The sequence below is a fragment of the Sciurus vulgaris genome (assembly GCF_902686455.1).
Source record: "Sciurus vulgaris genome assembly, chromosome: 16".
In the NCBI taxonomy this organism is placed as follows: domain Eukaryota; kingdom Metazoa; phylum Chordata; class Mammalia; order Rodentia; family Sciuridae; genus Sciurus; species Sciurus vulgaris.
Window position 1 is genome coordinate 25,176,143 of NC_136477.1, and position 22,681 is coordinate 25,198,823.

The following is a 22,681-nucleotide window of genomic DNA, read 5'->3' on the forward strand; positions in this document are numbered from 1 at the left end:
CTACCAAATGGGATGACAGTTCCTACCTCATGGGATAATTGTGCTCACTGAACGAGACTCTATGTACAGTGCGCGGCTTGGGAAGGTCTGACCCACGTTACCTTCAAGAATCTGACTACTGCATAACACTCCCTTCACATCATCTTGTTAACGTGGCCTTTCTTCAGTCCCTTGAGGTCATTTTAGACCCTGACTCTGATTTCCCTTTTCACGGTTTCCTTTGGTTCTGCAGAGCCCTGCTGCTTCCCTGGGCCTTGGGGAGAACCTGGAGGTGCTGTATTCTTTCTATACAAGGAATCAGAGTAGCCATGCTGGTTTCCTGTGGATCTCCTTCTCTCTCTTCTTTATATCCTATTGAGAAAAGAGCATGGGTTTTATAAATTGAAGAGTCCTGGGGGGAAGTCACACATTCAGTACTTACTGTGTGGTCTTGGGCAAGGCCTAAGCTTCTCTTGACTTCTGGTTCCTCTTCTCTAAATGAAATGAGAATATTTCCCTCATGGGTTGTTTCCAAAATTCAAGGGGCACTCCCAGCCTAGCACCCCTACTGCATCTTCATTTCTTCCCGCCCCACTTCTCAACCCAGGGTTCCTTTGTCTAAAATGAGAAGCAGCGAATGACCTGGAAGGTGGGAGAAAGTCATGCTGTCTGTGATCACAGGGCTTTACTTGGGATGAAGGTCATTTGACCTTCTTTCCAGGGTCAGCTTGCATGAGAGTCAGATGGACTGGACCCCTGTCCTGGGGCAGCAGCTGAGCCAGCTTGGAAGAAGCTGCTGCTACTGCTGAAAAAGCAGTAAGCATTCTCTACCCTGCACCATCAGCAGCTCTGAATCCTCAGCTAAGGAACTCTGTGTGCAACACAGAGATAGAGCTTCCTCCCCTGCAGAGATCAATTCTTTCTCAGCCAGAGCCTGTTCAAAGCCCTTAGACCTTCCAGAAAGGCGCCAACAGCTCCATGCAAAATTTTTTATTAATATTTGGACAAGACAAAGGAATGCATTACCATGCAGCCACATCTGCAAGCAGCAAAGAGACATTCAAATTGCTCTGAGTCACAGCAAGCCAATGCCACAAAAACACAAACAAGAGCCCTCCTGCGGCCTGTCTGTTGACAGAATAACAATTATCAGCATCCGTGGGCCCATCCACTCGGCACACATATGAACCTCCACTTTGTCCTGCTTGCCAAGCCATCTTCACCAAGGACAAGGACAAGAGCACAGAGATTATGACCAACGGTGACACTTCAGCCCAAGATCCAGGCATTCATGACAGCCATCCTCAGGAGGCATTCTTGAGTGGCATCTGGAACCCTCGGGACCCCTTGTTAAATACATGGCTTTCTCTAGTTGGCTCTTTCTCCTGCCTTCTTCTTCCCTCTGAATGACCTCAACCATGCACCCAAGTCAGAGAACTGTAACACCTTCAGATCCCTCTCTGTCACCCTTTTGTTCAATCTGTCACCAAGTCCTGTTGATTGGACTTCTTAACTCTTGCCCAGGTATGTCTGCTTTTCTCCATGGTTCCTGAATTAATGCAATAGGCCCCCTGCTCTAGCCTCCTACTCTGATCCATTTTCCACCAAGCAGCTAAAGAGATGGCGAGTTTCCATGCCACAGCAGAGGGTTGGCCCTCTGAATGAATTCTTCACAAGGCATTAAAGGCCCTGGGTGATCTGCCACTGCCTCCTCTCCCTGCACCCCATGATGTCCCCTCTAGCCAGGCTGGACATGGTCTGATTCTATCCCACTCCCCGCCTTCCGCTGCCTCTAATCACCTCCTCCGGTTAATTTCAGTTCATCCTCTGGCTCAGATGAAGAGTCATGTCCTGGGGACACCTTGCTTGGCCCCACCCACATCAAGTTTGCTGCTCTCCTCTCGTCTCCCAGAGAGTCCTGGGCTGACCTCTACAATTTATTTGTGTATTTATTTGCTCGTTTATTTATTTATTCATCTAACAGTCCTCCCCTACTGAGGAAGGTCGTCCTCTCTGACCTAACGCACAACTTCAGGAGGGACACACAGGGAGCAGTGAGGAGGAGGGGACACATGCCTAGACAGCCAGCTTGGCTGAGCCAACCCTGGAGATCACCGGGGAGACAGAGGCTCAGCCAGATTCCTTCACATCCTTATAATAGCATTTATTATATTCCCTTAGTCACATCTCAGTGTCCCCAGCTAGACTATGAGCTCCTTGAGTCCCAAGAATTGATCTTATTCATTGTATCTCCAACATAAGGTTCTGCAATAGTCAATACCCAATTGACACTTATAAAAATATTAATTAATTTCTCAAAGCATGGTGCTAGCAAAGCAACCTCTGCTTCCCACACCTGAAGAGTGTACCCCTGTTTACAAAGTACATCCCTGGCCTTTATTTGAGCCAAGGTGTGGCTGATTGCTCCTACCATTTTATAGGTAGGAGCAATCAGATTCCCTGATGTGAACATTGAAGCTCACGTTTATGGAATATTGGCCCTGAAGGAGTAAGGAGAAAAAGTGGCCATGGCAGGCCAAGACAGCCTCCTTCTAGGGATTTGCAAGGAAAGAGGCCAGAGGAAGACGGTGATCAACTTATTTCAAAATTTTTTATATTTATTTTCTCAATAATTTTGTTTTTAATTGACACACTTATGGGGTCCAGTGTGACATTTCAACATGTATGCACAATATCTGATAGTCAAATAGTATATTTTTACTATAATTTTTTATATGATTTTCAAATATGGAAGAAATGATACCATGTTTGTTTGCTAATGGGATTCATCTATTAGCGAGAAGATTAGATTGGCATGTGAATTGTCCACCTTTAAAAATGGGTTGTCATGGTAAAGAGAGTAGAATGAATCTGACATAACTGTCTTATGTTCATATATGAATACCCGATGACTGTAACTCCACATCATGTACAACCACAAGAATGGGACATTATATTCCATGTATGTATAATATGCCAAATACATTCATGTATAACTAAAAAGAACAAATAAAAATAAATATATAAATAAAAAAATAAAGAGGACTGGGGATGTAGCTTGGTGGTAAGGCAGCCCTGGGTTCAATCCCCAATACCAAATTCAAATCATTTAAGTAACCTGCCCAAGACCATGAGCTAACAAACAGACTGCTATGGTTTGAATCTGAGGTGTCCCCCCAAAGCTCCTGTGTTAATGCAGGAATATTCAGGCCCAAAATGATTGGCTTGTGAGAGCTGTAACCTAATCAGTCCACTCTAGTTTGAGTGGACAGACTGTGGTAAGTGTTGGCAGGTGAGGCGTGGCTGGCGGAGATGTGTCACTGGGGCGTGCCCTGGAAGGGTGCATCTTCCCTGCAGCTCCCTCCCTCCCCCTGCCCCCAACTTCTTCCTGGCCACCATGAATGGAAGAGTGCTCCTCTGCCGTCACTTACGATATTCTTCCTCACCTCTGGTCCAAAGTGATGAGACTGGCTGGCCAAGGACTAAAACTCTGAAACCACGAGCTCAAAATGAACTTTTCCTCCTCTGTGTTGTTCTTGTTGGGTACTTTGGTCACAGTGATGCTGAGATGACTGACACAGGGACCAATGTGGAATTAACAATGTGATAATGACAGCTACCACTTATTCAGAATCTCCTCTATACCAGGCTCTGGCTAGGTCCTTTAAAGTTGTCACTTTTTTTTTTTTTTAATTCTTTTAGAACCCTAGTTCAGTGCTCTTCCTAAAAGACTACGGAGTTTGTTTTAACCATGGAGAAATGTTTTGGGGGTGAAGGACATCAGGTGGGTCTTTATCCAAATAGAACCCAACCATTGCCTCAGTGTGAAGATCCACATGTTCAAGACCACAGCATTTCCAAGTTAAGACAGAACATGTTGTAGTTGTACCTCACCCACTACAGCAGAGCACACTCGAGAAGCCCAGGTACTTAGCTCTAGTTGGGTTCCTAGCAGGTTCCAAAGAACAGGATCCAGAAAGAGTGGGGAGGAAGGAAGAAGAGCCACAGAGCACTCCTGGGCTAAAGGGCACCATTTGAAAGACAGGAAAGTCCTGACAGATCCTATTGTCCTTCAGGAGAGCTGAGACCATCGAGAGGAGATGAGTGGGTAGAAGAGTCTGGCACACCCACATCTCAGCTTTATCTAAGACAATCCTGCTGGGGGTGGACATGGTCTAAGGAATCACGGGGAGAAAGAAAGAGGCTGTTCTGTCAGCAAAGGCCTGCATGGACTGACACACACGAACCACCACCACCACACAAGAGAGGAAGGAAAGAAAGAAAAGAAACCCAAAGACAAATTCATTATTTATCCCAAGAATGGAAATTGAATTTGTCTCATTAACATTTTTTCACCCTATCCCTACCATGTAGTTTCCAGGCAGTTTGTGAAAAGTAATTTATCTCAATCTGGGATTTGGGGAGAAGGACCGCGCTTTTATTGTTTTAATGCAAACAGCCTAATCCCAAATCTCTAACAAAAGTATAGGTTCAATTTTTCCAAGCCCACCAGCTTATGGCATTTTCCTGATTTGAGGAATTAGTTCAAGAATGAGCAGATGACCACATTCAGGTCACTAAAACGTAAGTGCAGGTTTCTGAAGGTTTCAGATAAGGAAACCGCCTCCCTATAAAGAAGGTTCTCACAATAGTTGGTCTCTTCTCCTCCATTAAATACAGAAGCAAAGCCTCTTCTGTGGGGTGGATGCAGCCACTTTTGCACCAATTAAAAAAAAATCCTGGGGGCTGGAGTTGCGGCTCAGTGGTACAGTGCTTGCCTAGCATGTGTGAGGCACTGGGTTCAATTCTCAGCATGCAAAATAAATAAATAAAAGTTCATCAACAACGAAAAAAAAAAAAATACATTTTTTTTTTTTTTAATTGAGGACAAAACTTCCAGAGAAAGAAAGATCCAAGCAGAGAGTGATACAGGCCTAGTTCCAGAGTCACTGTGATGATACTCTCAGATGCCTACTCTTCTGCGGGACCATGGTCCAAAAATGCGAGGCAACACATTTCCTGAGAGCTTAAGCCAAAAAGAGACATGCCTTCAGATATTTGCAGAAGAAAGCATTCCAAGAGATACAATCCCTTTACCAGTTGAAGGATTGAGGAAAAACCTCTATGGGAATGTCCTGTGGTCCTAAAGGTGGGAGAACCATAATGAAAGTTTAGCATCTGAGGAAGCAATGGTTAAGGATATAGACACAAATGGCATTCCAATCCCAGCTGTGACATTCACTAACTCTGCTATTGGGTATGTTACTTAACCTTTTGACATTTCAACTGCTTCATCTATAAATAAGGATAATAGAACTTACCTCATTAGATGGTTGTGAAGATTAAATCAAATAACTTTGCAATAGTATCTAGCACCTAGTAACAATAATTGCTATTATTTAGTAATAATAATAGTGATGGTGGCAGCAGGGATGGTGGCTAGCAGTGATTATCCTAGGTACACAGAGTGCCCCATAAATCCTTTGGAATCAGTCTGCGCATGGCTCTGCACTAAAGCTGCTGAAGGAATTCAGGGTTTGAGCTTACTGCGCCCAACAGTTAAAACTTTAGCTCCTTGAAAATAGATATAAATCTCCAATGAAATATTGGAGAGCTTTAATTAAAGTGATCAGGCTGATTAATGACTCCCTCTGGGTCTGTAGCAAGGCACCCAGAAGTAGAGCAAGAACTCTCAGAAATGCATGCAGGGAGATGCCTCCACCAATTTGCACACCACCCCAGCTCTACCCACACTGTTGGCTCTCAGAGCTGAGCCCCCACCAGAGTCCTCCTGGCTCCCTTACAGCAACAAACATGCATGTCCATCAAAAGGAAAGACTGGGTCACGAAGCCTTGGTGATTTCCTTGTTCTGACTCAATTATTCTCTGGCAAGATTCAAGTGAATGAATTGGGACTCGAAGTGGTTGCAAGGGTTTGGTGTAAGAAATACAGTTTCTTGCTCTGTGCCACTGTAAATTCAAATTAGATGAAGCCCAGGACTCTGAGGTTCAAGGCCCCCCTAAACCCTGTGGAATGTAAACACTTCCCAGAATTCAGTCTTGCTCTTAGCAGTCTCTCCTAATCAAAAGGAAAAGGAGCAAAATACGTATTTATTCCAGATTATCATCTCGGGCCAGGCCTCATGCAAGGTTTGGGGATTCCTAGACTAGGTGAAGGTTCTGGAATCAGGAATCAGAATTGTTTTAAGGATTAAATGAGTTACTTCATATGCTCAGAGCTGTGCTTTGCAGACTGTTATGGGCACTTTACATGGGATCTTACTAAGGGACGATTCCCATTCAGCAGATCTGGAGTGGAGCCTGAGAAACTGCTTCTCTTACCAGCTACTGGATTGTACCACTGGCACTGGCCCAATAACCACATTTTGAGTAGAAAGGGCTTAGAAGTTCTCCTTCCTTAGCAAGGGTTATATAGTTTTAACTGTGTGTTCAATGGAGGGTTTGGTTTGTTGGTTGGTTTTTGTTTGTTTTCATTTTGTTTTGTTTTGTATTTGGGGGTACTAAGGATTGACTCCAGGGGCACTCTACCACTGAGCCACATCCTGAGACCTTTTTATTTGTTAGTTTGAGGTAGGGCCTCACCAAGTTGCTTAGGACCTCACTAAATTGCTAAGGCTGACATTGAACTTGAGATCCTCCTGCCTCAGCCTTGGGAGCCACTGGGATTACAGGCATGCACCACCATGCCCAGCTCAGTAATTAATTAATGAACAGAACTGATCTGAGATTGTAATCTGATGAGAGTATTTTTAGTGTTTTCATAACTCTCATCTTCTTTAATCCTCATAATTCAACACAACAAGGAAGGATCCATGTCCCCATTCACAGGTAAAGACTTTGAGGTACAGAGGATAAGCTAGTGTGTCCAGATGTCCCAGTTTGCTTGGGATTTTCTTTGACATTTTTAGCACTGAAAATCCTGCATTCCAGGAAGCCCTTCAGTGCAGAACAAACTGAAAGTGTTAGTCACCTTTGGACTAATAAGAGGTGTGCTGAAACTCTAAGCCTGGGCTCTGAATTCCAAAGCCAGGTCTTTTTCTGAATACTGCCTCTGCCTTGAATCAGCAGCAGAGGTATGTGCACATGTGTAAGAAGGGGTGGGGCAGGGTGTGGGGGAGCTTCAGATTGTGAATGGGCTTCCTGGCTTTTTAAAAGCTTTATTTCTTGCCAAATAAATCAAGGATATACAAAACATAAAACAGAAGTATAGCCGGGTGTGGTGGCACACACCTGTAATCCCAGTGATTCAGGAGGCTGAGGCAGAAGGATCACAAGTTTGAGGCCAGGATGGGCAACTTAAGGAGGTCCTAACCAACTTAGTGAGACCTTGTCTCAAAATAAAAACTGAGAAAATAAAAAGGACAGGGGATGTGGCTCAGGGGTTAAGCACCCCTAGGTTCAATTACCAGCACCAAAACACAAAAGCATAACTTAATGAGTTACTGTAAGTCAAACAGTCTTGTTATGACTACCTATGTCAAGATATAGAACTCAAATTTGCACAAGCCCCTCCCCCCACATGCTGCACCTTCTTTCTCCAATCAGCACTCACCTCCCTGATTTTGGAAATAATCACCTCCTTGGAGTCCTCTAATTTCATCACCCCAGGGTGAATCCTTAAGCAATATAATTTAACGTCGCCTGCATTTTGTGTATCCTTTAAGTCTCTTAGTTTATAAGTCTCCTCTCCATTCCTACTTTTTCCCCCTCTCTCAATTGATTTGTCAAAGAAAATCGTTTGACAGAATTTCCTGCACACTTGTTTGGTTTTGTCTGTGCATCCTCTTGGCATAGCACAAAATGTTCCTCTGTCCTCTCTACTTCCTGTTAACTGGTACCTGGGTGCAGAGGTGCGATCAGATTCAGATTTATGTCAGGGGGCAGAATTTGAGAAGTGTGTTCTTCCGTCAAGAGGCTCATAATGTCGAGTTGTCCCCTCTCTTGAAAACCTGTAAATAAAGCAAGGATTCCCTCATTTATCCTCTCTCTGAAGGAACTGTTCCACAAGGTAACCAAATAGTAGACAAAAGGAAGTGCCTCTGCAGAGACTGGTTTCAACTAATAAATGAAAAATAAATTTGATCAAACCAGACATTACAACTTGTGGTTTGGAAAAGATGCACAAATAATCAAACCATTTATTGCTGTTTTAAAAAGAAAGAAAAATAAATGATAGAACTACAATATCATCATTTTGCAATGCTCAGTTAATCATTAATGGATCGTTCAGTCTCTTAATGAGGTTCGGTAACTAAGAGGAGGTCAGATCTTCCCAGCACCCATTCAGTGGCAAAGTAATACCAAGGGTGGGCTGTGACAAAGTCACTTGGGTTAGAGAGAAGAGTAAACCAAGTCCCAAAGTTCTGAGTCCTGTGTATAGACTTTATTTGGAGAACAATTTCTTAGTACATACAGAAGATTTCTCTAGTCTCCTCTCTCCACATCCAAGGATATATGTTCAAATGCTGTAAGAGGTAATCTCTATGGATGGCCCCCACTCCTATTAACAATGCCCCCCAGTTCATATCCTCCTATAATCACACAGATACATACATGCGCATACTGAATCTAGGCAGACTCTAGTAACCAAGAGAATGTGGCAGAAAAGACACCTCATGACTTTCAAATAAAACAAGAAGACTTGAAACTTCAACCCTGCTCTCCAGAGTACTCATTCTGGGGGAAGCCTGGACCACATCAGAAACCATGTCAGACTATGCTGAGACCACCATGCTGTGGGGAAGCCCAAGTTTAGCCATGAGGAGAGACTGCATGAAGAGATGACCAACCAACTCCTGGGCTTTTTCTATCCACCCAGTTGTCAAGCATATGAGTGAAAACATTTTAGATATTTATGCACCAAATGTGATGCCACATGGTGAAAAGTCAAGGAACCCAGCTGAGGGTTAAGATCAAGGCCCTATACATATGGCTCCAAATTTTCCTGGCAATATCCATTTGAGGCTTCATACACCATGGAGCAGAGACAAACTATGCCTGCTGTTTCCTGCCCAATTTCCAGACCCACAGAACTGTGAGCAGAATAATGTGGTTGCTACCTTACACCATTAAGTGATGAATCGTCTGTTACAGTAATAATAACCAAAACATAGACTATATACCCATATGTGCAAATTAGATGTCTTCTTTATCACAGAACTTAAGTCAGAAGGATCTGTTAGAGCAAGAAATCCATTTACTCCTCACTGGTCAAACTTCCAAATGTCAGAGATGAATTGGTTCATAATTGTATTCTCTACAGTCAGTTTATCTGTAAAATCCCCCTGGGTTGATTCACTTTAGTTTGTCCTAATCTCTTATTGCTTACATATTTTTATTTATCTCTTCTCTGTATGTCTTCATAATTTTAAGTTCCTTAAGAGTGGGGGTAGTTTCATTTTTTATTATGGAATATTTTCATATTCTAAAATATGTCATGTGTATGTAAGTTATAATGCATTATAATGAAGCAAACAGCTGAATTCAGCTAGTACCAACTTCAACAATAAAACATGAGAAATAGTATTAAAGCTCCTTAGTGACACTGATGGTTGCCCCATCTTCCCTTGGAGGTATCCACTTGAACTTTGCAGTTAGTACTCTCTCCTTTTATTCATAGTTCTACCACAAACATAAGTATTCCTAAACAATATATTACTTAAATTTGCTTTCCTTGAAATTTTGTAGAAATCATATTACAGTGTATGAATTCTTCAACAACTTGCTTTTTAATTCAACATTATATTTCTGATTGTATTTCCTATTAATGTGTATAGCATTATTTTTGCTGCTGTGTAGTATCCCAGTATGTACATATATCATTCTCCTGTAAGGTTATTCTTATTACTTCCAGATTTTTTGTTATTAAACAATACCACTTGAACATTATTGAACATGAAGTTCTATAGCAAGAAAATCAAATTTTCACTGCTACTTCTCCAGTGCCTTGAATAGTGCCTGGCAGTGTGGATGCTGAAGAAAATATTGAACAAATGAATGAATTACTATATACAGATTTTCTGTATTCTTACAGATTTTCTTTTCTGATCTACTGATTACTGAGAGAAATATGTCAAAACATCCCACTCTGCTAGGGAATTTGCAGTTCTGTTAATTTTTGTTTCACATATCTCAAAGCTGTATTATTAAGTACATAATGGATTAGATATGTTATGTCCTAGTGAATTGAAACTTGTATTATTACATAAGACCTCTCAATCTCTAGAAATGCTTTTTTGATTCAAGTGTATTTTTTATGATACCAACATTATTAAATTAGGTTTCTTTTGGTTACTATATGCCTGTTACCGTTTTTAGCACTATTTACTTTCAAACCTCCATTGTTTTCCTCTTTGGCTTTATAATTGATATATTGGTATTGTTTCCTCTTCAGACTGATAATCTATATCTTTTTATCTTATTTTATTTTTTCTAATTGGTTATACATGACAGCAGAATGTGTTTCGACTCTTCGTATACAAATGGAGCACATTTCATTTCTCTGGTTGTACACATCGCAGTCACACCATTCATGGAATCATACTATACCTTTTAAATGCTTCAATATATTTATTTATATTTTCTGTGATTACATATGTATTTATACCTTATTTTTTGCTTGCTATTATTCCCCATTGTTGGGTGTGTGTGTGTGTGTGTGTGTGTGTGTCTGTGTGTAGAAAGAGAGAGAGTATGGGTGTGTTCTCTTTTGGGATCTGGCTTCCAACTGATTCCAATTCTCATCTAGTTTATTGTCAACCTTTGCAAATTGTGGAACTCAAGCACCAACCCCACTCAAGGATCAACCCATTTGCATACAGTCACAAAGGATATTTTTCCCCTTTTCCCAGAGTTAGACTGAGACAGATGAGTTTCCTTGCATTCTGCCTGTAGGGTTTTTCCTAGTTAACTTTTAACCAGGAGTACGGACCTCTGTGGATCATGGCCTCACATGGAGTATGGAACAAAGACTTCACTTCGACACTCCCAGGTGTGCGTCCTTGACTCCTTTTACAGTTGCAGATGTCTCCAGATGGCCAGGAACACCAGCACTCACTTCCACTCCCATTCCCACTTCATCCCTGGTCTCTGACAACTTCCTTCATTTTCTTGCAAGGCCACCCATGCACTTAACATTATGTATCTTATATTTTATTTAACACTTTAGCTTTTTGGCAATGAAAGGGTTTCAAATTTTCTAATCTTCCATTTTGCCAGGAATGGAGATCTCATCTTTTTCTAATCTCCTCGCAGTGCTTAATAAAGATGATAAATTGCCACATACCACGTACAGCAAGCAAACTACCAAGCTCTTGTTTGCCTTTTTAAAGGGAATAAGAGGTTGGATGTGATTCACATTGAGATGTCTTGGGGTAATATTGCTTCAGGGGCTTCCCTAGCAAATGCTACGAAGAAAACTGCACTATCGGGAAAGCTCCCATGAAGCTACAGCACTAGGAGAATATTCTTCCTGAAACAGTGACAAAGACTTGCCCCAAATTTCAGGGGCAGGTCTCTCTCTACCTCATTTGTGACATATAAAAGCAATCTATTGGAGATTCTGTAATGGTCATAATGGCTACAGCAGCTTAGAGTTGCGTAAAGGGCCTTGTCTACAAAGCACTTCTGTCATACTTATCTTGTGCCTCTTTTCACAGGTTTTCCAAAAGGACCCCTGGAATGGGGAGCTGTGGTCAGGTACATGAGGGCACCTCTTCTGGAGTCAGAAAACCCAGCACCAACAGCAATATGAAGAAACCTTTTTGAAGAAGGTTTTTGACAAGCTACTTAGAACCCCAAAACCTCTGTGCTCTCCCTTCCCTGGTTTCACTTAATCATACAGAGAACCAGAAAACAAGGACATGGGGGGCTCTTTGAGGGTCACTGTTTCCTACTAAATTCAGAGCTCCCGTGGCAGGAATGGAGTATTAGGAGACACAGTCCAGCGGTGAACACTGTGAAACTCTCACCACTCCACCTCTCTTCCCACATGGGGCTTCTCAAACCACAGCCTCCTCACAATCTCAGGACATCTCTGGGATAGGGAACAACCTTGTTGAGTGAAACTCTAAGTCCAATCATAGGCACCTGACCATCCATGGGCCCCACCGTTGCTCTTTTTGGGCAAAACAAGCACAGAAGTGCAGGGTTTAGGTTAGATTGGTATTTCCAGGATTATCGAGAATGGCCATTGTCATGCTCTCCATTCCATATGGAGTAGGATCTTCATTTGTCCCCTCTTCTGATTCTTGACCTCAAAAATGGCTGCCATGGATTTGTCTTTCCTTATTGAAAAAGCTTCAGTTGCCCTTGATCTTGCCAGACATCGACAAACCTCAGAAAATGCTCTTCCCTGATACCATGAAATGATCCAGAACATTCCAAGGTATGATTATAAGTACTCGCCTAACATTTCAAGATTGATGTTCAGTACCGACTCACTCCCAAAACAAATCACGATTCCAGTTTCAAACAGAACACAAATATTGCAAAATCATGAGGCACACACAAAAAATGTTAGCAAACCAAGATCATTTACACATATGAGGAAACTTGGGCTCAAAGCAGGTAAGTAATTTGCTGTCGATCACACAGCCCTTTGACTATGGGTCCAGGATACAAACTCAGGCCATCTGTACCCAAATCCACTGACTTGGCCACTCTTCCATGCTGCTATCTCACACTGAGTGACTCAGTTCTTCAAAGTAACTCCACTTTATGGGGAAAACCGATCCTTATAGTATGGAAAAATCAAGACTGTATCATAATGCCACAGCTGGGGTGAGCATCGAATTTATTAAAACAAAGACTGAAGGAAAGAGATCGTGTGTGTGTGTGAGTGTGCGTGTGTGTGTGTGTGTGTGTGTGTGTGTGTGTAAGAGAGAGAGAGGTGTCTCCTTGTGAAACAATCACTACCTCTGGTTCATTCTCCTTATGGGGTTTTCCCCCTTTCAGACCTGTTATTAATCTTGGGTCCTCCCTCTCGACACTTGCACACACCTGAATAATCCAAGAGCATTATGTCCTAAGAACCAGAGAAGTCTCTGTAAAACAAGAGACGTTCCCACCCAAGGGGTGTGTTGCTCTATTCTGAAGGCCATGTGGGAGGGAAAAAAGCCAGCTGAGGACTCTGTCCAGATAAACCCAGGTGGCCTAGAGTCAAAGAACAAAACACACACCTGTCCCCAGGGCTGTTCTGGTTTCAACAATCACTTAGGTAACGGCTTATCAAGAATCTGTTCCTTTCATTAGAATGAGCCAGGGATCAGGAAGCAAGAAGTCCCTCTCAACCCCACCTGCCACTGCCTGGCCAGGCTTCAGTGTGTTTCTCCTTTCTTGTCCCTTCCCCAGCCCCTCACAGGAGGTACGAGTGGCTGCCTGCTTGGCTCTCCTCACGGGGCTGCAATCAGGCCTATGATAAAAACAGCAGCAGCAACAACTAACTGCAGTGCTCACCGTGCGCCAGGTGCTGAACATGCGTGATCTTACTCTGCCAGCACCTGGGCGAGGTAGTGACTGTTCTCACTGTACAAATAAGGAAGCTACAGCTCCGGGAGTTGGACCCTGTGACTCAAGTGACATAGCTGGCAGCAGGACATCGATCTGAACCTGGTGTACCTGCCTGCTGAACCATGCGGGCTGCCTGCTCACCACTGCCCTCAGCCCTGACACAATGATCATTCACAATGGACCTTCTTTTTCTCTCTCCCTTCACCCTACCCCACCCCAGGGGGTCTTTTAATGTGGGAATCTGGGAACTGAGACCTAATTTTGGGAACGCAAGTCCATCAGGCCCTTGTTCATCCCATTGTGTGTTTCACCCCTGTTCTTTGCGAAGGCTTAGATTGGAAAGGATTCAGAAAAGGATTTCCAGAGCATGTTGGTTATGTTTTGTTGTTTCCACAGAGTGTTAGTCAGCTTTGTATCACTGTGACCAAAAGAACTGACAAGAACAACCTGAAGGAGGAAAAGTTAATTTTAGCTCAAGGTTTCAGAGGTTTAGTCCCTGGTTGGCTGACTCCACAGCTTTGGGCCCAAGGTGAGGCAGATCATCATGGCCAGAGGAAGTGTTAGAGGAAAGCAACTCAATTCATGACCACTGGAAAGCAGAGAGAGTGAGCTCCACTCACCAGGGACAAAATATAAACCCCAAAGTCATACCCCCAGTGACTTACCTCCTCCGACCACACCCTACCCGCCTATGGTTATCACCCAACACAGCAATCTTTCAATACTAACCCATCAAATGGATTAATCCACGATTAGGTTACCTCTCTCACAATCTAATCACATCACTGCTGAACACTCCTGCATTTTCTCGTACATGAGCTTTTGGGGACACCTCATATCCAAACCATAACACACAGCATGCAGAATTAAGAAACCATCCCCACCTCAAGGTGCTTCCATTTCTTTCTTCTCCCAGCTGCAAGTTCCTATGACACAAAAGTGCCCTGAAGAACACACGCTCCTTGGAATATTTGCAAATTAGGGTGATAGAAGAAGAACATCCTGGTCTCAGCTGCCATGAAGCACCAGAGTCTCGAGTGCACAGCACAGCTGTAGGCTGCCACCCTCTTCTGTGCCCTTTCTGGTACCAATGGGGCTACTGAGCTGCCTTACCTGCTCTCAGGATCTTCAAAGGTGAGTCATTTTATCTCAGTGATACAATTTGCATCAAACTCAGCATTCCCAGGACACAAGAGCTTCCTCCCACTTCTAAGTTCTGAGTGTAAATTCTGTTAGGTTTCATGATACAAAATGGCTCAAAATATTCTTGCATTACCATCACCTTTATTGGTTTGGGCCTGAAGCACACCAGCCCCTGAGATCAGGGCAATTGTTGAACATAACTGGTACTTAGGAAAAGGCTAAAAATTTGGAGGACACAATCCACAAAGATCTTCTAAAAGCCTGTGGCTTTTTATGCTGTTCCTTATACCAGCTCACTACCACGCGAATTCGCCTATGAAGGAGAAAATCCTAGGAGTTACACTTATCTGAAGTTGAGGCCCTTTATTGTCACTTAATACCAGAAATTTCTGTAGTGTGATTCATACCAAGCAGGAAGTGAATGGTAAGAAGAAAGCCAACATATAAAAATAAGAAATAGCATTTTGTTTAATGGTATGCCTTTATTCCATGTGCAAACAGAGAAACAACATGTATCCCATTTGTTTATAATAAAAAAATAAGAAATAGCATTTTGTTTATATGAGGAATGGTCATCCATCCACGCAAAACTGAAGGACTTTGATTCTCAAAACAGTGTGGAATATTTAAATTGGTTTAAAATTTTAAAAAACAACAAAAACAAGCAATAACCCATGTTGGAAGCCCTTGCCCACCAACATTCCACTAGTCAGAATGTTCTAGGGGAACAGAATGTATACAGTCACATATCACTTAACCGTGGGCATACAGTCTGACATGTCATGAGGTGGTTTCGTCACTGGGTGAACATGCTCGAGTGTACCTACACATAAACTTAGATGGTATTGGGTCAATCATCTGGCGTGGCCTCTCCAATCAAGAGACAGTAAACATGAGAGACAGGAGATTGCTGTTAGCAGAACAGGGCATATTGTTTTACAGTAAACATTTTTTTGTAAGTAGGAATATATTCCAAAATAACAATAAAAATTATAGTAAATACATAAACCAATAATGCAATCATTTATTATCAAGCATTGTGTACTATACATAATTGTATGTGCCCTACCTCTACCACCTGGCAATGAATCCAGTAGGTTCGTCTACACCCACATCACCACAAACACATGCTACACTATGACAATGTAGTAGCTGTCATCTCACTCAGCAACAAGAATGTTTCAGCTCCATTATAATCATAAGGGACCACCATCAAAAATGTGACCCTTCATTGTCATTGAAATGTCCTTATGCACACATGACTGTGTGCCTATAAGCACGTGTGTATATAAATACAGAGAGAGAGAGAGAGAGAGAGAGAGAGAGAAAATGAGATTTTAAGAAATTGGCCCACAGTGATTGTGGAGGCTTACCAAGTACAAAATCAGGCTGTGTAGGCTGGCGGGCTGGAGACCCAGGGAAGAGTTGTAGTTTTTGGTCTAAATGTGGTTTCCTGGCAGAAATTTCCCTTCTCCTGGGGAACATAAGTCTTAAGACCAATACTCCTATATTCACTTCTCTCCCTAAACCATGTCCCTCATGCAGAACCAGAGTACATTTTCATCTTTGACAGAGCCAAAAGACCCCAGCAGAGAAAAACACCCCTACTGATATTGAGCAGGTGCCTGAGACTGAAGTGCTGGGAATGTGTTTCTAAAGGGAAATTAGAGACTGAGGGAGATCTGAGGAATAACAGAACACAGAGCTCAAGGTGGGACATAGGCCCAGCCAGAAACCTAGAGAGTGAGAGCTCACGCTTTGAACTAGACAAGAAGTACATCATCCAGTACACACTAGTGTTTTACATGCATGGCATTGTGTTATTTACACACCATTATAATCACATGACCAAAAACAATCAAGGTCAGTTGATAGCTAACCAAACACCCACATATGTGCATGAAGCCAGCTCATATCAGCAGAAACACCTCACCCAGTACCCCATGTGCAAGAGCAATAAATGCTCAGGGTCACACACACCTGCAGCTTTGTGATTGTTATGCAGTATTTTTTTTTTTTTTTTTTTTTTTTTGTGGCCATAGATAACTGATACACCTACCTTCCAAGCCAAGGACTGAGGTGACAAATTGAAATGCCAACAGGGAAAGGCAGGCAATGTAATCCAGTGAAGAGGCAGAGTGGAGTCTTTATTGCACTGGAAAACACATGCCCAGACTCAGTTCCAACCATATGCCATATGGAAATGTTGGTTCAGTGCTGCCAAATTAATTTTTCGAGAGAGATGGAAATCCCAGTTTTTATATGAAATGTATTATTTTACATATTGCCCTTACATTTTTTTCATTTTCTTTAAAAGCTGGGCAATAATAAAAGATACAAATTAAAACTATATTGAGATACAGTTTCTTACTCATCCAAAGATTGGAAAAATCCAGATGTTCAACATTATATGCTATCGGTGAAGTTATGGAAAACAGGCACTGTTGTGTTCATTGCTAGAAGGAATGAAAAATGGTGTAAACCCTGTGAAGGAGAATTTGGAGGTATCTAGTAAAATTACATATTCATTAGTCTTCTGATTCAATGATCATACTTATAGGAAGCTATCCCAAATACGTACTGGTAAAACCTCAAAGGAGATATATGTGCAAGGTCCCTAGTTGCAGCACTAATTCTTATAACAGCTCAGACAGATAGTCAAAATGTCACAATCAGGACTGGTTGAATAAATTATGAAACAGCCGAATGAAAGAGTTCTACACAACTACCAAAAGGAATGTAGCTAGAGGTGGTGCACACCTTAATCCCAGCCACTCGGAAGGCTGATGAGAGAAGATCTCAAGTTCAAGGGCAGCAATTTAGTGATACCCTGCCCCAAAATAAAATAAAAAGAGTTGGGAATGTATCTCAGTAGTAGAGTGCTTGCCTAACATATATGAGGCCCTGGATTTAATGCCATTACTGCAAATCATAATAATACCAACAAGGAATAAAGAACATTGCCATCTTCTGCAGAGCAATCTCCAAGTGACATTGCTAAAATGATTTTTGAAATGTAGCACATGTTGATGGTATTGTAAATTACTACAACCCTGTGGAAATCAGTATAGATGTTCCTCAAAACACTAGGCATGGAGTCACCATATGACCCAGCTATACCACTTTTTGGTATTTATCCTGAAGAATTAAAGGCACTCTACTACAGTGATACATGCATACCCATGTTTACAGCAGCACAATTCATAATAGCCAAACTACAGAACCAGCCTAGGTGTCCAACAATAGATGAATGAATGAAGAAAATGTGGCATATATACACAAGGGAGTTTTATTCATCCATAAAGAAAAAATTATGTCATTTGCAGGAAAATGGATGGAACTTGAGACTATTATGTTAAGCAAAATAAGTCAAACTCAGAAGGACAAGGGTTGTATGTTTCCTCTCATATGTGGAAGCTAGAGAGGAAAAAGGAAAAGAAATGTCCAGAGAGACTCTCAGGAAAATCAAATGGAGATCAGTAGAGAAGAGGATAAGGATCAGGGGGAGAGAGGAGGAGAAGGAAAGGGGAAATATTGGGGAATTATATTGACCAAATTACATTATGTGCATATATGACTATGTAACAACAAATCCCACCATGATGTATAAGTACAATGCACCAATTAAAAAAACAGAAAAAATTTTAAGAAGTGAAAAATGTGTATCATAGTCTACTATTTATATTAGAAGAGAGAGAGAGACAGAGAGAGAGAGACACAGAGAGAGAGAGAGAGATTTAATTCTATTTTCTTAATGAAAGAAAGAATTATAAAGATTTTTAAGGGCTTTCTATTGGGGAAAGCAAAGTATAAAATGGATGAGACAGGGATAGAAGGTAAACTTATTTAAATTTATTTTGGTTTTTAGATATGCCTTTGATACCTTGTGATTATTTTACATAATCTTAGAATCAAATATTGAAATATTAATCCCAAAATACAAAAAAAAAGAAACAAGATTTAACAAATCTCACAGTGTATCCACTTTGTGGTGTAATGAGGGACAGAAATCATAGAAATTTGCACAACCCTAATGGAAAATGTCTTAAGTGTAAAAAAAAAACAACAACAATAAAACAACTGTCTTCAGTAATAATATGGCTGGTGGTAGTGGTTGGTTCTGCTATTCTAAGACTGCTGTACTGGTAACATGAGATAAAATTACCATAATTATGAGATATTCTAATTCTGTCATCCAGGCTGTTTTTGAGAACAAAGATTCTGGTTGTGGGAAGAGGGAAATGGGATTAAGACAGAAGAACTTAAATAAAAATTAGATAATCCTGAAAATGGAAAGGAAGCCTTGATTCAAATTCATAATATATTTTACAAGACAAATATTTCCTAGTTCTATCCACTCAAAATAACTGGGAACAGGTAAAATATCAATAACAACGAGCACTTCAGCACTCATATTGGGGTCTCCGCATACCATTTCATTAAAAGAAACCCAAGCTGCTTGGAGAAATAGCTAATTCCAGGTCTGGTATAGGAAATACACAGGAAGAGTTGGAACATCTAATTGTATTAAAAAAGCAAGAAATTTTTCAAAGATTACTGAGGTTAAGCCAATTTGGAAAAGCTACTGTTAGCCAGAGATGGGACAATTTGAGCATCAGAAATAATATTAATTATATTAACAACAAATGATAATCATTGTGATAAATTAGAATATATCTTCTATGCTTAAGATGCTCCATAAAACTAAGAAATCTAGGAATAATAATGGCAATTGAGGTTTGTTTTGAAAAGAGTCGTTATATTTTAGAGATGTACACAAGTAATCTTCATTACTCACAGATTCCATATTGGTGAACGCACTAATTCACTAAAATTCATTCACAACCCCAGAATCAGTGTTGATAGCGCTTTCGTGGTCATTACACACACATGCAGAGTGGCAAAGCCCTTTAGTCACTTGGTGCGCCTCTGCCTTCTCATTTCAACTCTGGTCACTGTAAGCAAATGTCCTTCTCGCGCTCTACTTAATGGCACCCCTCTTAAATCTTTTGCACTTTTTTTCTTGGTGACCTCACTGCTTCAAAAGGACCCAAGAGTAGTGCTGAGTGCTGTCTAGTGTTCCCAAGAGCAAGAAAGCTGTGGTGTGCCCTACAGAGAAAGAATGTGTGTCAGGTAAGTTTCATGAAGGCATCAATTACAAAGCTGTTGGCCTGAGTTCAATGTTAATGCATCAATAATATATATTAAGTAAGGTATCTTTAAACAGAAATCGACGTCCAACAAGTTAGTACATTGACTAATGGATGAGATGTGACCAGGGGCTCACAGAATATAACCCTATGTTTTCCCTAGGATCAGTGGTTCAGTATTTCCTAATCCAGCATTGCCAGTGACTTTAGAGAACACAACTATCACAAATAACGAGATCCGACTGTGCCAAAATGGTTATAGAATACATGGAAGGAACACCATGCAAAGTGAATAAAATACTTCTCCTGGCCTGGATTTGTCCCATAGGACCCAATTTTTTGTGTGTCTGGTCTACTTCATTCCTTTAACTACAGCATGGCACAATTTTTTTTCAGTTTTTTTGATCATTCCCCAGTTGATAGCCATTTGAGTTGCTTCTAGCTGTTCACTATCATGACTGAGTGCAGAGCGAACCACTGCATACGTTTCTCCTGAGAAGATGTACAGAAGTGTAATTGCTGAATCACAGGGTAGGCACATTTTACATTTTAATAGATGCTGCCAAATTGCCTTCAAAGTGGCTGAACCAATTAATACTCCCACAGCAGTGTGTTCACGTCTGGATTTCCCACACTCTTGCCAACATTTAACTCAACAAGTATTTTTTGAATCTGAATCCTCTACGTAAGAGACACTAATGAGGTGATAGGGCAGAGAAGTTAGTACAGGAAAAAAGTTCCATGAGAAGGGACCCCGTAGCCTAGCACAAGACCACCAAGACCCACATGGTAGAAACCAAAAGCAAGCACAGGATGTTCAGGTCTTATCCAGTGGCCAATGTACCCTAAGCAATAATCCATAGAAATTAACTAATTCATTACAGAGCGCTAATATGTGCTAAGATATAAACAATATTTCTACTTTAAGATTGTGACATAGCAAACCCTGCTTAATTTTCAAAATAAATTACAATTTTCCTTATTACAGACAGATATATATATATATATATATATATATATATATATATATATGGCTATATGATCCAAAAACAGGTGTAAAACATTCAATCAATAATAACAGCTGGGTGCAGTGGTGCACACCTGTAATCATTGTGTCTTGGGAGGCTGAGGCAGGAGGATCATGAGTTCAAAGTCTGCCTCAGCAACAGCAAGGCGCTAAGCAACTCAGTGAGACCCTGTCTTTGAAGAAAATGCAAAATAGGGCTGGGGATGCTGCTCAGTGGTTGATTGCCCCTGAGTTTAATCTCTGGTAAACAACCCCCCCAAAAAATAATAATAACAAATTAATTCTTCTCGACATATATCCTTGGGAAACCGTTTTTAAAGTTTATAAAAGTTTAAGCACACCAATATCCATTTGTTATCTAACTGTACATCCCAAATGTAAACTGCCCAAGAAACCAAAAGCAGGGAATGAGTTAAATATATCAAACAATTACAAACTATTGATTCAATAAAGTATTAAATAAAGTAAACTATTAGGGATTATATGCAACCATCAGAAATTATTTATTGTCACAGAAAGACATTTGGAAAGTAGTACTATTAAAATTTTTTTTAAAGGAAAGAAAGCAAAAGCAAGAGAAGAAAAAGAAACCAATGTGTATCCATTCGGTCATTCACTCACCAAATACATATTGAGCACCCACTGTGTATCAGGCCCTGTACTAGGTTCAGAGGACAAAAAAAATCGCAATGTCACAATGCGGACTGTTCCTTTTCTCCCCTTTGCCTGCTTTATGAACTACATAGACCAGTGCTGCCAGCCTGGATCTGAGCAAACTACTAAATCTTTTTTTATTAAGATCTTTGTGATTTCACAACCACTGATAGATTGCTTCTGATTCTTACACCATGAATGATCATATACTCCACTTGATTAGTGTCTCCTTTTCTACTATCATATTTAGACTTGTAGAAAGTTTGCCTTATCCACAGAACCAGTGGAGCTGACTTACCTTTCCCAGCACAGTTCTCCAAGGGAAGGCATCTATAATTGTGGAAATACTGTGGCTGAGAGCTCAAATTATCCAAAACAGGCTGAGAGCCTGTTTTGCTTCCTCTGCACCTAAAAGAACCACCCAGAATCAGTGTGCCTGTCTATAAGATGAGCATTGTAGAGTGCACGTCAAATGAAATCACAACTACACAGTGCTCAGATAATGACTGGCACACAGCAGGAACTCTCTAGACATTACTTTTCTTCTGACTTTCTGTCCTCTTGTCAAATATTGGTCTGGTTTCTTCTACAGAAATCACTAGTATGAAAAGGAATGGAACAGGACTTCAGCTGGGATGTTCATTTTCGATTTGCCTCATAACTTTGAGGAAAAGAATGGTCTGACTCATGTACAGATTCTCTGAAAATGTTCACCAATATTATCTGATGGTTAACAAGTAATCCAATTTTAGAGCTAGAGGTTAATTCAAGGTTCCTCCCTTTCAACAAATAGATATCAGCCCATGCACAAGGACAAGTATCTGCCTTTATCTGCTTCCAAAACACAATTCCCTCATCCTTGCTTCCACTCTCTCTGGTGTATGCAACCAGAGTGTCGGGGGCAAGTAAAATAAGAATGTACAGAAGAGGATCTGAAAGGGAACCAAAGGCACATGACAATCAGACTATTCCATTCACTGGATTCAGTGAACGCTCAGAGATGGGCAAGTCAGTCCAGTGGTTTACAATTCTTAAGACTTTCTTGGAACTACCAACAAAAACAACCTCTCTTCTTTCTGCTAGCTTGGTTCAGTTGTGAGAATACAAGCCTGGGAGCCACTTTGTTGAGTTTGTCCAAGGAAAAAAACAGAAGAAAGTAGTGGGGCAAAAAATGAATCATCCTAATGATATTGTATGA